Genomic DNA, 16831 nt, shown 5'->3' on the forward strand with positions numbered 1-16831 from the left:
GCCTGTTTGCTCAAGCATGCACAGAGTGCCCGTACTGTACTCTGCCCTGCCCCCAATCACCTTCCCCATACCTAAGGCCACTGTCCTTCTTTGTCCCAGAACATCCCTAGACTTGTCCTTGAGAAGGCCTGTTTGAGAGCTGGACCTCCCTCCTCCTCATGTTTGGCAGCCTTAGGAATAAAGTTCTTCTCCTTGCAAAACTTCTCTGCAGTGACTAGCTAGCACTCTGCACAGAAGACCTTAGGTATCCATCTAAAACCCGGGGAGCAGGCTGCAAACGACACCATCTCAGCAGAGGGGTGCTAAAGGAGGATGAAATTGTAGCTTGAAGGGGCAAATCAACACCTAAATTAAAAAAAAAAAATTTAGTTAGCTTTAAGAATGTCCAATTCCCATCACAAAAAGAACTTATGAAGCTTAAAACAAGAACTTTAGCCAGGTGGTGGTGGTGGCAGCACCACATGCCTTTAATCCCAGTGCTCAGGAAGCAGAGACAGGTGGATCTTTGTGAGTTCAAGGACAGCCTGGTCTACAGAGTGAGTTCTAGGACAGCGAGGACTACACAGAGAAATCCTGTCTCAAAACAAAACAAAAAACCCAAGAACTTTAAGCTTTGAAAAAAATAGGTAAATTAAAGACAAGACAATGGTGGTGTTGAACCCTGAATCAGAAACCTGGAAGATCAAGTATAAATACCTTAAAGCTCGGAGAAGAAAGACTGAGAAGGAAGATTCAGGAATCCTAACACAGTGAGCAGATGTTCCAGGTGGAGACAAAGTAAAGTCAGAAGACAGACACTAATCCAACACATGACAGGAGAACAGCCCCTGAACTAAGGGAAGATTTGAATAGCTTGTTCGGACTGTGGAGAAGAAAGGGTCTGCCTAGCTGAAAGTCATTCACACGGTAGATGGCGAAAGACACCACGGGTACGCAAGGACTCAAAGGTGAGCCTGCAGATAAGAGGCCGTGTGTGAACTACAAATGGTTTCTGCTTCACCTCTGCCCTCCAGATCTCCCACCGGAGCCTCCCTTGCGGCTCACTCCAGCAAGAAATCTATAGGTAAGGCAATCTGTGAAATGTAGTTCAGCCTAGCCAAGTTGACACATTTCAAAGCCACAGTGCCAGCTACGGAGAAGGGGACCCAACAGCTATTTTCAGCTCCATTTTCTCTGGGTGGCTTCAAGTCTCCGAACAAGAGAGAGACCCAGGAGCTGAGCCAACTCTGCAAGCTGGGGCCGTCCTTTGCTGGGGAACCGCTGCTCGCTTGGAGCTCCACGGGCAGGAGTCGTCTTCAAATGTGTCATTGTGCGGTGGCTCCTCCCGGCCAGCCCTACTCTGTCACATTCCTTGACGCAGGTGTTATTCCACAATAAATCTTTTGTACCTTCCAACACATCTCAACATCTACATCTCAGAATTCTAACTGAGGGAAATAATGTTGAGGCAAATACCACATCTATTCAAAAGAAAATATGGGGTCAGCTAAGTGAGTAAAAAGGCTTGCTGGCTGCACCAACCTGACAATCTGAGTTCAATCCCTGGAACTCTCTTGAGAAGAGGAATATGGTGGTTGGAATCTGTAATCCCCAGAGAATCACCAGGGCACTTGCAGGCCAGTTAGTCTGGAGGACACAGCGTGTGGCAGAAACAACGTGGACGAAGATAATCAGCTCCTAAAAGTTGCCCTCTGATCCCCAGGTAGGCACGTGCACATGCTCATACACGTAATTAACAATAATGATAATAATAGTAATGATGATAATAGATTTTAAGGGCCTCAGTTAAATGAATAAATAAGAAATTTCAACAGACAGAAACTACTGAAAATAACTGGACACTTTTTAACTTCAAAAACTATGTTAAAATTTAACCTTATTCCTTTCCCAGATGTAAACCTGTTCATTTTGTGAAGATCTCACAGTTGAAGCTGGGAACCTTATTTATGGCAGAGAATGTCTTCAGTCCCCTATGACTTTCTACCCCATGGTCTTTGATCACATCTTTCCAACCTGTACTCAAGTCAGTCACCTCAGAAACCACCATAGGGCTGAAGAGACAGCTCAGGGGTTAAGAGCACTGACTGCTCTTCCAGAGGACCTGGGTTCCATTCCCAGCACCCACAAGGCAGCTCACAACTGTCTGTGACTACAGTTCCAGGGGATGCCACACACATATGGTGTACAGATATACACGTAGGCAGAACACTTGTTCACACAAAATAAAAATAAAAGTTAAAAAGCATTTGGGGAAAAAAAAAAAGGAAAAAAAGGGGTTGGAGAGATGGCTCAGCAGTTAAAAGCACTTCCAGAGAACCTGCTCACAACCATCTGTAACTCCAGACTCAGGGGATCTGATGGCCTCTGTGAGCACTGCGTGCTTGTGGTCCACAGACATACATGCAGGCAAACACCTATACACATACGATGAAAACAAATAAATAAAAACAAAAGATAAAAGGAGGTTCTTTAGAAAAACGGTAAATAATGTAAGCCACCAAACTTCTCAAGGCTGCAGCCCCATTACTTGGGAGGTAAAAGCAGAAGAATCAGGAGTTCAAGGCCATCCTTGGCTACAGGCAGTTTGAGTCCAGCTTTGACTACTGAGACTGGGGGGCCGGGGGTGGGGGGGAGGCAGTGAGATGGAGCAGTAAGTAAAGGCACTTACCACTCAGAACCCACATAAAAGTGAAAGAGTAAACCAACTCCACGAAGTTGTTCTCTGACCTCTGACCTCCACATGTGCCATGCATGTGTCCCCCCACACATGCATGTGAGAGATTAGTTTTTTGGTTTTGGTTTTTTGGTTTTTTGGTTTTGGGGTTTTTTTGGGGTTTTTTTGTTTTTGTTTTTTGTTTGTTTGTTTGTTTGTGTTTGTTTTTGGTTGTTTTTTTTTTGAGACAGGGTTTCTCTGTGTAGTTTTGGTGCCTGTCCTGGAACTCACTCTGTAGATCAGGCTGGCCTCAAACTCACAGAGACCCGCCTCCGGAGTACTGGGATTAAAGGCGTGCACCACCACTGCCCGGCAAGATTAAACAGTTTTTAAACAGGAAGCAGCAGCCATCAAAGTCAAATACACAGCTATTGTTGAGACACTGGGTATCTTGGGTGTGTAGTATCCTTTTCCTAAGTGACCCCCTCACTTGATGCCTGTACTATGTCAAAACTTAATCTGAATAAAGCCCAGCTGTGTCAGGGAGGTGGAGGGTGGCTCAATAACCCCAGCATTTGAGAGGCTCAGGCAGGAGAGCTATCAGCCTAGGCCATACAGTCCCCTCCACACACCAAAACCAGATAGTTAGTTCATTAAATAATAAAAATAAAATAGGTATGTGTTATCATATTCAACTAGCTCATTTCAGTCAGAAAGACATTTCTTAAAAATCCTAATAATAGCTTCAAAATTAATGGAACCAAAACTGACAAATTATAGAGCACCTCTCTCAACAACTGACAAGATAAATAAATTTATCAAAATCATTAAAGATGTAGAAGATTAGACAATGCCATAAACCACTTTGATCTAATATAAACTTACAGAGTACTCAACAGCAAAAGGCATATTTGCTTCAAAAACTCATGACATATTTGTCAAGAAGGACCATATTCTGGACCATAAAAGAAGTCTCAAGAAGTTCAACTGAAATAATTCAAATATTATGTTCAGATCACTATGGAACTAAATTGAAAATTAATATTGAATACTTAGGGGGGGAGGAATAATTGAATAGTGTTCCAATACCCACTACTATAATAAATAAATAATCCTTATCTCAACTGACCAAGAGGAAAAAAAAACACAGATTACCAACATCAGGGAAGACAGACAGGAGAGCCCGCTTTGAGTAGGATGTGTTTTTGTGTGTCCCCCTTCTCTAAGATTCATGTGATTAAAGCCCTGGTCTGTGGGCAGTACTTCAAGTACTCTAAGAGGTAAGCATACAACCAGGGAGCCTGCATGGGACTGACCTAAGCCCTCTACACACATGTCACAGTTGTGTAGCTTGATCTTCTTGTGGGACTCCTAACAGTGGGAGCAGGGGCTGTCTCTGACTCTGTTGATTCCTTGGGGACCCTTTCCTCCTACTGGATTGCCTGGTCCAGCCTTAATAGAAGAAGAGGTGCCTAGTCTCACTGCATCTTGATAGACCATGGGTGGTTGATATCCACGGGAGGTTTGCCCTCTTCTGAAGAGAAAGGGAGGAGGAGTGGATGGGGGTGGAGGAGGGACTGGGAGAAGAGGAGAAAGGGGAAACTGGTCAGGATGTAAAAAGAAATAAATGAATGAATGAATGGATGGATGGATGGATAGATAGATAGATGATAGGTAGATGAATGAATGAATGAATGAATGAACAAATAAATAAATAAATAAGATGAGGCATAGATAAAAAAAAAAAAAAACCATGAGCCCAGCTACACCCAGGTCTCTCTGCTTACTGTACAGAGCTCAGATCTGATTTTTGTTCCTACCATTGTTTTCCACCATGACACCATGCAGCCAAGGGCAACCCTCTCTGAGCTGCAATATGGCCTTTGGTCTCCCAAACTGTGAGCTAAATAAACCTTTCCTCTGCATAAGCAGCTTCTCTCTGGTGTTTTCCTACAGTGATGGAGATCTGACTCCTCCACAGCCTTACAGACCCCATAGCTATTAAAGAATAATAATAATAATTTAAATAACTTTACACAAATACCGCAAATGTCTCACAAAGAGAACACTATATGGTTTCAACACACAAACTCACAAAATGAAAAGAATATACCCCAGCCCAGTTCATGAGACTTAGCATGATCTTAATGACAAGCCCAACACTAAAGTCTTAAAAATAAATTTCTAAACCAATAGTCTTTATGAACATCAGTGGAAAAAATCGTACAGAATTTGTCAAATAGAAATCAATAATATAGCTAGGTGGTGGTGGTACATACCTTTAAACCCAGCACTCAGGAGGCAGAGGCTGTCAGGTCTTTGTGAGTTCGAGGCCAGCCTGGTCTACAAAGTGAGTTCTAGGACAGCCAAAGCAACACAGAAAAAAAAAAAAAAAAAAAAAAAAAAAAAACCATGCTATATAAAGTAAAAATGCTCATGACTGAGTTGGGTATACCATGGTGGACATTTAACTAAAAAAGAAGCTAAAGTGATATCATGAGCCTTATTAACAGATTGAAGATCTGGGGGTACAGCTCAGTGACAGAGTGTCTGCCTAGCACATTCAAGGGCCTGAGTGCAATCCCTGGCACCAGGGGAGGAAAGAACCCTTATATTTTTATTTTTATATTTTTTAAAGTCATACACTCACTGGAACAGAAGTAGGAAAACCGGGTGCTGGAGAGATGGCCCAGTGTTTAAGAGTTGGTGCCGCTCTTGCCGAGACCAGGTTCCATTCCCAGCACCCGTCACGTGGCTCACCTGGCACTCCAGCTCCAGGGCATCTGATGCCCTCCTCTGGCTCCACAGGCACTCACATTTCCACACACAGACACATAATTTTACATTTCTTTTTTGTTTTGTTTTGGGTTTTTTGTTTGCTTGTTTTTGTTTTTGTTTTTCAAGACAAGGTTTCTCTGGCGCCTTTCCTGGATCTCGCTCTGTAGCCCAGGCTGGCATCACAGAGATCCACCTGCCTCTGCCTCTCAGAGTGCTGGGATTAAAGGCATAAGCCACCACCGCCCCACTAATTTTACATTTCTTAAAATCTTTTATTTTTTAGCAAGTAGGAAAATAATTTAGAAAGGAAATCAACAGTTACTCATTTATAAACAAAAGCTGGAAGAAAGAAAAAAAAAATGATGGCCAGATGAAGAGTCCAAAGTAACGCCATCTTGTCCCGATCTTACCCTAACATCACTTTCTGTCTGCTTGGGAGCTTTTCAGACCCTGAGCGCCCGGAAAAGTCACATCCTGGTTAACACATTCGGGACTTTGCATGACCCTGACCGTAGCACAGATGTATAACCAAAACAACTGCTAAATGTAAAACCAGAACACATACTCTAAGGCTCCCCTGATAGACACCTGGCAGTGACGTCACTGAGGGTGTTGCCCTTGTAAAAGCTGTACCCCTGAGATTCTGCAGTGAGAGTTCTTTGTGTTGGGAGCCTGTTCTTGGTCACCGTCTTAAATAAAGGACTCTTATCTGGCCTCGTATTTGTGGTGCCTGTAACTGTCTCTCAAGGATTATTTTACAACAACCATTTTCCCAGCTACTTAGGAGGCTGCAGGAGGAGGCTTGCTGGAGCCCGGGAATTTGAAGCTAGCCTGAGTATAATAATAAAACCCTATCTCAAAACAGAAAGAGAAACTTCCATCAAGCCAAAATTAAAAGAGAACATTCTTGATCTGATTAATGACGTCATCAAAAGACGACAGTTAACATTATACTTAGAAGTTAAATATCAAATTTTCCTGCCAAGATTTAAAATGCAGCAAGGCTATCCATTTCCCCCAGTTCTGTTTGACGCTGCGTTGAGATCTTAGCCAGTGATGCAAGGGAAGAAAGAAGTACATGGCATGGGAATTAGAAGGAAAATGGTCCTCCTGCACAGACGAAATGGTTGTTTATACAGAAAATCTTCAGGCGCCTATAAAACATCTTTGAAAACTCATAAGTAAAAAAGAAAACTTGTAACTACAATAACAATATACCAAAATCAATCATATTTATATTCTAATGGTGAAAAAATTGGAAAGTGAAATAAGAAAAACAATTTCATTTACTGTATTGTCAAAAACCATGAGATAGTTAGAAATAAATATAACAAATGGCATTCCCTCTATTGAAAATAAAAACTACATTAAAACCCACAAGATATTACAGAGAATTAAAGACTCTCTAAATAAATCGAGAAATATATACCAAGCTCATTGACTGGAATAGTCAGTGTTATTGACGTCAACCACCTGCAGGTTTAAAACTTCCAGCCCTACTTAGCCCAACCATTTTGTAAGATTTGTCAAATTGGTTCTAAAACGTATAAAGAAATGCAAATATACAAAACCATCTTGGGAAAGGACACATTTGTGGGCTACCTCAATGTGACAAATCCTCCGTGATGCTGCCGCGACTGAGGCATGACGGCAGGGGATTAAGGACAGACAACCCCGGAGTCTAGAACAGAGGACTCAGAAGCACAGGCTGCCTCAGGGAGACTGGGTTGCTAACAAAAACAACCCAATAAAGAAGGGGCTGTTTCCCACACAGGGTTCTAGAACAATTAGAGATCTATATGGAAAAAAGAAGTGATCCTCAACCCCTTCCCCCCTCCTCACCACACTCTGAAGTTGAATTGATGGGCTCAGCTGGTAAAGGCGCTTGCTGAACAGGCCTGACATTATGAGTTCAACCCCCAGAGCTGACAGGAAGGTGAAAGGAGCGTGCCAATTCCAGAAAAAGATGACTTTCTACACACATGCCGTAGAACATGCACTGATCCTTGACAAATGCACAGATAAACACACACACACACACACACACACACACACACATATACGCACACACATGTATGAGTGCATACACAAATGCACAAGCACACACACAAAAATGCACACTCAAATATCCCCACACACAAACACAAATGTGTGTGCACATACGCACACGAACATGCACATGCACACACACAGGGTGGAGTAGGCCTCTCAGGCCCCCTGTTTTTGTATCACCTCTGCTTCTACTACCATACACTCTCTCTTAAGTTGCCTTAGGTCATAGTGTTTTATGAAAACTACAGAACAGTAACTAATACAGTCGCCTGGGTGAGGCTCACTGAAGTGTAAGTCGGAGGAAACTTCCTCTTGCCATCCCGAACTGGCTAGAAACTTCAGGAAGAAGAAAGGAGAGTGAGGCTGTGGCTTGTGCTGAGGGCTCCATCCTCTTGAGATGTCCCTCAAAATGGCCAAGGACTGGCATGGGGTCACCTATGGGCCTTAAGTCCTGGTCCTGCACGTTATTCATTGTGCTACCTCAGGCATCAGACTCTGTGATAGTTAATATTGTCAACTTGACAGGACACAAGCCTGCCGTACATCCATGAGGGATCATCTAGATGAGGTTAGCCCAAGGCATGCCTGAGGAATCGCCTAGATTAGGTTTAATTAAGGTAAGAAGACTCATGTTAACCACAATCAGAAACATTCTAAGACTGGGGTCCTGGGCGAATAACAAGAAAGTGAGGTGACCAGCAGCATTCATCTCTCTCTCTCCTGACTGAAGATACAAAGTGACCAGTAACTTCAAGCTCCTGCCAACATGCCCTTAACCCCTACCTCCAACTCCAACCCCCAACCTTTACCCCCCACCCCCACCCATCCCACCCCACCTTCCACCCCTATCCCTGCTATGATGGATGACACACTGGAACTATGAGGCCACATAAACCCTTCCTTCCTTCCTTCCTTAAGTTCCTTCTCACAGAATATTTTTGTGGTAATAACTAGACAGCTAATGCAGTCTCCTCTTGAGTGAAGTCAAGGAGATACACCTCAGAGTTGGCAGAGAGGTCTTGCAATTTCCAGAGCTCCTGTGTAGACCGAAGATGCTGATTCAAACTTTCCAGAAGGTCCCAACTTGATTGCTTGCTAAAGAACAAGAGGCAAATCTTTCTTTGGCAACTTGCACATTTACATAGAAATTGCTACCTAATGGCTCTGCCCTCCTTTATCTTAGCTCCTGATTCTAATGAGCTGGAAAAATGTCCTGTGCCAGGGAATAATGGCGCTTCTAGGCTAAGGAAGAGACAGAATGTGGTTCCTCGCTTGTTGTGCCTTGAGGAATGTAAGAAGAGGAGGAGGACACAATGCCCCATGCCCACTGGGACCCATGGCCTACTGTCTCAAAGGGAGGGAAAGAAAACATTTTGTAAGTTGAAAAGAGGATGGAAAATCAGGCGTGGAAGTATGTGGAATGCTTGACACAATTTGTGGAAAGTGAGTCATAATGCTATTTGTTCTGCCCCGTGTACGCATTACAACACAAATCTTTCATCCAGACAAACCGAAAGCGGAGATGAACCCAGGGCGCCCCCGGCACGTGCTCTGTCACCAGCCTTAGCTGTTCAAAGGCGGAGATCTCTGTAGACACCGAGAGATGCTGTAAGGAAAGTACCTGCATCCCAAAGTACACACAACAGTGGGTGCCAGGCTGGTGTCACAGCACGCTTATCACATCCTTTGGGATCGGGGTGTAGTCCTAAGGTAGAGTGCAGTTCTAGGATGCACAAGGCCCTGGGAATGATCCTCGGCACCCCCAGAAACCAATATACCCTTTGATTTTATTCCCACCACAATGTGTGGGAATTTTAAGAGTTGAGAATACTACTCCTTGTCCCTCTAAGTGACTTACAACTTGCCATCCGAGCAGTGACTGTCTAATTTCTACATCAGATGTGGCCACCAGCCCTCGAAGAAGCTAGGCAAGCACTCTACCGGTGGACTAGATCACCCAGCCCTCTTCCCACTTCTCTTTTTCTTTTCTCTTTTTTAAAATCAGGTCTTGCTCTACAGGCCTGGCTAGACTTAAATTCACTCTGTAGCCCAGGCAGGCTTTAAATTTGCCATCCTCCTGCCTCAGCCTCCAAGTTCTTGGAATTACAGGCCTGCACCACCAGGACCAGTTCAGAGCAGAAACTTCTTTTTTTTTCCGAGACAGGGTTTCTCTGTGTAGCTTTGCACCTTCCCAGGCTGACCTCGAACTCACAGAGATCCCCCTGGCTCTGCCTCCCAAGTGCTGGGATTAAGGGTGTGAGCCACCACTATCCAGCTTCCTTTTTTATCTTGAGCTAACACTTTTTAATTTGTTTATCGGAGACGGGGACCATTGAGCACACAGGTACCACAGGACATGTATGGAGGTCAGAGGACAACCTTTGGGACCTGGTTCTCTCCTTCCATCACGCAGATCCTAAGAATCGAACCTTTAGCAACCGAGCCATCTTGCTGGCCCTCAGAAAATCTTACCTGAGGTGCATCAGTAGAACTGGGCGAGGGGGGTCCGTAAAATTTTTTTAAATGTTTTCTGCTACTTCAAAAGGAAATCCAATATTTCTATCAAATTGGAACGTGGGCAACAAACAAGTACCTGTGATGTGTCTACCAGTATAAACCACGGGTTCTGATACTATATCCCAGTTGGTTCTGTCTGGAGATGACCTATGATAGCCATACTTCGGGATTTGAATGAGTGAGCTTATTAATCATGTATCAAGCAAAAGCAAAAGAGCAAATAGCAAGCAGCCGAAAGATAGCAAAACATCAAAGCAGTCCGCATCCAGCAGAAACTGCTCAGGAGCCCTGCAGAAACAGTCATGCTAGAGCTCCCCGTGGGGAGCTTGCCGGGCAGTGCGTTCTCCCCACAGATGAGCTTCCAGCTCCTCTTCCCTGCTCTAGACACTTTTACATCACAGGATAAACAACAGTAACCTCCGTTGTAAATGGCCTGTCTCCCAGCTGTTCTCAAGGGCGCACTGCTTTTAATGCCCAGAGCTGTTTCTTGTTCTCCTTCCCCCGTTACAAGGTCAGAGGGCCATCCTGCCCCAGGAAAAGGAGTCTCTGAGGACACTTGAGGTGGACGAGCTTGCATCTGAGACAAGGGGACCCATCTTGTCCTCAGAGTTAGCCATCAACAGATGCAAACAGCACATGACAATTTACAATTCTATCATGTTTATCAATCCCTCCAAACGCCAATAGTCAAGAGACCTACCACTGCATCTTCTCATTTCGTGATTAAGCAGTACACCACCCACCAGGCCTGGTGGTGCACATCTGTAATCCCAGTACTCAGGAGGCTGAGGCAGGAGGCTCAGGAGTTCAGGGTTAGCCTGAGCTACATGAGACTCTGTCTCAAAAAAAGAAAGAAAAAGCACTGCACTAGCCAGGCAGCCTCTAAACTCCAGCTCTGCTACGCAGTCTTTGCAATTCTTGGAGTGTGAACACTCCTACATTGCTATTGCCAAGTTCAAGGACAGCTATGTTTAACAGCTTGTTTGCATATTTCCTGAAAATGGAACCATCAGTATCATCTAGAAGTGTGGAGAAGGTAACTACTGCATGTCCATGGTACCACAGTGGCTTCTCCTGGACTCTCCTGCATCCTGTGTGGACCCCTACCACCCAATCCCTACAGCCTTCAGTGTGATAATACTAATAACAGGAATAAATCTTACCTGTGCATCATAAATCCTTATTCTATTCCAGCTGTAACCATAAGCACTTTCCATGGCCTGCCTCACACTACCAACAATGGTACAAGGCGGGTATTACTGGAGCTGTTTCCAGAGAAGGGTGAGGGAAGATGTGGATTTGCCACCTGGAAACATTTGGTGAAGTCTAAAGACCCAATGGTTGTCATAACTGGGTTTGCTACTGGCATCTAGTGGGTAGATGTTGTTAAGCACCCTAGAATACATGAGATACTCACACTACCCAATCCAGAATTATCCAGCCCCAAACACCCAAAGTGCAAGACCGAAACCCCTGTATTGTTGTTATTTCCACTGAAGATGAGGAAATGTAACATGTGGTAACTACAGAGATGACTCTGTGTATGTCCACTCTGTCTTCCAGTCCTGGGAGCAGAACAGTTCTGCATTAGTCCCTTCCCTCAGTGCTGTGATGAGACACCTGACGAAAGCCACTTGAGTAGGAAAGGGCTTATCTGGGCTCACAGTTCAAGGAAGCAGTCTGTCGTGGCAGGGAGGTCAGAGCATGGCGGCAGGGGCTGGAGGCAGATGCTCACACTGTGGTCAGAAAGCAGAGTAATGCATGCTGCAGCTGGCTGTCTCCTTTTAATTCAGTCCAGGACTCCAGCCCATGGAATGGTGCTGTCCACAGTTCGGGTGGGTCTCAACCTAATCTCGAGAATCCCTCACAGGCATGCCCAGAAGCTAGCCTAATCAGGGTAACTCACGGGCATATCTGGAGGCTTGTTTTCTAAGTGATTCTGGATCTTGTCACCTTGACAATCAGCCGTCACAAGATCCTACCCCTGACCCTCCACAGAGAAAGAAGAGGAGGGGGAGGGAGCAAAAAAGGGAGGAGGAGGAGGAGGAAGGAGAGAGGAGGGGGGAGGAAAGAGGGAAGAGGAGGAGGGAAGAGGGAGGAGGGAGGAGGGAGAGGAGGAAGGGAAGGAGGGAGAGAGAGAGGAGAAGGAAAGGAGGAAGGAGGAGGAGGAAAGAAGAAAGAAAGAAAGAAAGAAAGAAAGAAAGAAAGAAAGAAAGAAAGAAAGAAAGAAAGAAAGAAAGAAGAAAGTGCACCGGCTGGAATTATCCCAGCCATGGTATGTGAGATTTCATAGCCTGGAGTCTTTATACTCTGGAGATTCTAACCCCAGATGCTTCTAAAGATTGAGGAAACGTAGCTGCAGAAACTATTCCCAAAAGGGCTCAATCAGATGTCCTCTCAGGCTTTCTGTGAAATTTATAAGGATCACAGTACATGTTATGCATGCCACAATGAAATTTGTTGTATGTACAACCAACATATGCTAATAACTAAAATGGGCTGGTAAGACCACTCAGTGGACAAAAGAGCTTGCTGAACAAGCCTGGCAACCCAAATTCAATCCCTCCACCATGGTGGAAGGAGAGAATTAGCCCTAAAAATTGTTCTGTGAGCTCCACACAGCATTGTGGGGTGTGCATACATGTGCACATTCATGTGCACACAGGCACTCATCATCATTATCATCAGTTAAATGGAGAGAAGAAGGTCATACATTCCACAAATACTTATTGAGTGTGTAGCATGTTCCAGCACTACTCCAGGTTTGGGGGACAGAGTAATAAACAAAACAAAAATGACTCCTACTTTGGCGAGTGTACAGTCTGGTGGAAAGGACAAAAAAAAATGCAGAGAAATGCAATGCAGAGTTTGATTTTTAAAACTGTCTTTCTACAAACACAATGGGAATGAAAGTTTCTGTGTTGATCCAAGAATATACACAGATGTGGGAGGACTTGGACACATGGAGGAAAGAGTCACAAAAAGTGTCACTGATGTCTCCTGGGAGCCCTGGTGTGAATGAACACATCTGATCTTGTGGGAAAGGCAAAGGCCACTTAGGACTGCCGAAGAGAGGCCATGGGTACTACAGACAAGAATCTATCAGAAGATCCAGTGGCTGTCTCCAGTGAGCTCCTTCACCTTATGAGGCCTTGTGCCACCTCGGGACTCCATAGAAAGTCACTAACAGAGTGAAGGCCCTTGCCAGAAACGGGTACTGTGCTCTTGAACTCAGCCTCCAGAACAATCAACTAAATAAATAATCCTCTATTCTTTGTGATTTACCCTGTCTGCGGCATTCCATTATAGTCATAGAAATCAGACTAAGACATGAGGGTGTGGGGGAAAGGTTAGTAATCAAGACAATGTTTTAGTGCAATAACTTTCTAAAAATTAGACGGAGTACAAAACAATCCATCAGGAACACAATCAGTAGTACTGATTTTTCCTTTTGCCTCAGGCTCCAATGTGGTTCAGCTCTGCAAGGTTACTGATCCTGTTGATTAAAAGTTTTAATAGTTTGTTCATCATGGATTTTTTTTTATTATTTGTCTTCTTTTTTCATATTGCATTAAAAACTGTTTGATTGCTAGGTTGTTGGTGGGGTTTGTGTATTTGTTTTAATGCCCCCTTAAATTTTGCCTGAGGGTAAAATATTGAGTTAACCTACCCAACCTCATTGCTGAAGAATAGGTCTAGGGAGAGAGAATCAACCAAGATTTGACTTTGGATACACATGTAGGTAAAGTAAGATCACAGGTGCTCAGTGCCTGGGCCAGAGTCTGTAGTGGGTAGCTGTTCCAGCTTTGACCTGGAAGGACTACCCCCATTGAGGCTTCGGTGACTGTCACGCCTATAAGACGGGGCCAAGACAGGAGCCCTTAAGACCCAAGATCCAATGTGCCGGCTCTCTTGGTTTCTGGATCCTGGACGCTCCTGAGAACACTGCTGGACTGTGCTACACCTTTCCTGGACCCTGTAACCTATCCCTTTACTTGTAAGTTACCCCACAAAATAAACCTCCCTTTTAACTACATGGGGTTGCCTTAATACTACAACCAATAAGTGTCGACCTTCAAACCATGGTATGACAGACTCTCCTGGCTCATCTCCTAGGCCTTGCTGTTTCCTGGACATACCAGCTGTCAACAATGTGTTTCCTGTGTGAGGGCTTTTTTGAACCCCCAAATGAAATAGGTTAGAAGGGCAAGGTGATGAACACACCTGAAAGAGTCCTCAACTAATGACACTCAGGACAATATCTCAGTTGCCTTGTCTCTCAGATGGGATGATTTCGAGATAGAATTTCAAGATTCATTTCCCAGAGTCCCTGGGTGAGATTTCAGTTACCCACAGTTTAAGTGGATTGGTAATACACCAGCTTGCTGGGCCCCCTCCCCATCTCACTTTCCTTCCCATTGAAGGGTTTCTTGGGATACCTCCCAGATCTTTGAATACACTTGAATCCTTGACCTACTTCTAGAACAATCCAAACCAAGACATATGTTCATTCTTCACTTTCCTGGCCTTCTTCTTCATGGGGAAAAAAGAATATTCTGCCTCTTGCCAAGCATCCTAATTAACCTGACATGATCTTTAAACTTCATGCTCGGCAATCCCTAACACACTCTCATGATTTCCAAGCAGGGTTTAACAATGATGGGGGCAGGGGGTGGAAGCTGGAAATACAGCTACTTCCTTAAGATCATCCAACTTGTGGATGAGTATCCAAAATGTTCCACTGTTGGGACAGACAGTGTGGCCTCCTGACAGGTGCAGCAGGTCTGCATGTCCCTAGGGGGAAGGCTATGGTGCTTGTGGGGCAAGAACACCATTGTGCTGGTTATGTTTCTGTTCCTGTGACAAAATCACATGACGAAAGCAACTCAAGGGAGAAAGGGTCTAACTCACAGCAGCAGCTTACAGTCCATTGCCATCATGAAGTCACAGCAGCAGCTTACAGTCCATCGCCATCATGAAGTCACAGCAGCAGTTTACAGTCCATTGCCACCATGACAGGGAAGTCACAGCAGCAGGAGCTTGAGGGAGCTGGTCACATTGCATCTGTAGTCAAAAAGCAGAGAGGAATGAATGCATGTATGTGCCCCGCTGCATTTATCCTTTTTATACATTCCAGAACCTAAACAGAGGGAATGGTTGCACCCACAATGGGCAGGTCTTCCCACATCAATCAATGTGATCGAGATAATCCTTAGATTCTTAGAAGCTAACCTTAATTTAGATAACCAACAAGCAGTATGCCCTGAGGATTATCTCGTGGGTGATTCTGGATCCTGTGAAGTTGGCTGTTGAGATTAACCAGCACAGTCCTGGTGTACCATGCCTGCACAGGACATCTGAAAAATAATCCAGCTCTGGAGAAATTGTTGCCTTGTATCTGAGAGCAGTGGAGCTTCTTGTCCACCAAGGAGGACCTCACTGAAATCAGGGACGTGCTTTTGGCCAATAAGGTAGCAACTGTTGTCTACAATGGTGTCATTGCCCCATGTGAGGTCATTGTGCCGGCCCAAAACATTGGTGTGGAAGACCTCCTTCCTCCAGCCTTTAGGCCTCACCACTACCATCTCCATAGCACCAATGAAATTCTGAGTGGTGTGCAGCTGATAGAGACAAAATGGGAACCAGCGAAGCCAAGCTGGTGTATATCCCTTCTCCTCTGAGCTGACCATCCAGCAAGGTAGATCTGTGCCAGTGGCAAATGTCCACAACCAGGAAGCACTTGCCATCACAGAGGAAACTGGATTCTTACTTCCTGGCGGCTGCCCAGGATGCTGACAGTGTTTGCACATTGGCCGCCTGACTACTGTCTGGCGTCACATCCCGTCAGTGGACACCAGAGGGCTCCATGAAGACTGAGTACATCGTCCAAGCTGGTGAAAAAGTCAAAGCCTTCTCCGCTGACCCATCTGCCTTGGTGACTGCTGTCCCGTAACCTCGCTGCTACCGCTGATGCTCTTTACCGCATCTGCTCTGCAACCCCAAATCATGCTGAAGCCAGGGAAGCATCGGAGGAATCAGACAGGGATAGAGGATCTCTTTGACCAACCACCACAAAGCAACCAGCTCAGGCAGCTTTCTGTGAGAAACATGGAGACCTGCACGCGTGTGGAGTCTGAGCATCCCCTAAACAGGCGAGACCCTGACTCCCAGGGCTCTCCAGAGATGGATGTCTCCTGGGTGATTGCCAGCCAGCCCTGGGAGCCAGCCTGGATCTGAGATGAGCTCTACTGAGTGTCTACAATCTCTGCACCTTGAGTGCAAAAATAATTGGCAGACACCTTTCCAGGCCATTAATTCTTTACGGCCAACTCAGAGCCCTTGGGGCAATGGCTGATTGTTTGCGGTTACGGCCAGCCTGGCCCTGAATTCAGAGCAGGGAGCTTGGCTCTCCCCTGACCTTCTTTATACACTTCTTCTCCTGGTGCCCTCCCAGAGCCCCAGAGGGGCCAGAAAAAGCTGCTTGTGCAGAGTGGAAGAGGTAAGAAATGGTCTTCTGTGCAGAGGAGCTAAGGTGTAAAGGCCATGGGGTTAAACAATGGCAGAAGAGAGCTGACTCGCGCTTCTCTTTAGAAAGTATTTCTCAGCACACATACTCCTGAACCGTGGTCTCCATCAGTGCCTGCACCACCTTACATGACGAGTCTTATTATTAAGTCCAGAAGACAAATGGAGGATACGGTAAGTGGATTTGAACTCCAGAGCTATTCTCTCCCAGTGGCATGGGCTTCTCTCTGTAGCAGCCTTTTTCTTTGGGGCCATCAACCAGCCCCAAATCATGACACAGAGATTTTATTACTAGTGATGAATGCT

The 16831-nt window shown here is 45.1% G+C and overlaps 1 pseudogene; it reads left to right on the forward strand.

The window, feature by feature from the left end:
* Positions 1 to 14659: 14659 nt before the first annotated feature.
* LOC114692679 lies at positions 14660 to 15953 on the forward strand (annotated as a pseudogene).
* The last annotated feature ends 878 nt before the right edge of the window (positions 15954 to 16831 follow it).

Source organism: Peromyscus leucopus, chromosome 4 (genome assembly GCF_004664715.2).
Source record: "Peromyscus leucopus breed LL Stock chromosome 4, UCI_PerLeu_2.1, whole genome shotgun sequence".
NCBI lineage: Eukaryota > Metazoa > Chordata > Mammalia > Rodentia > Cricetidae > Peromyscus > Peromyscus leucopus.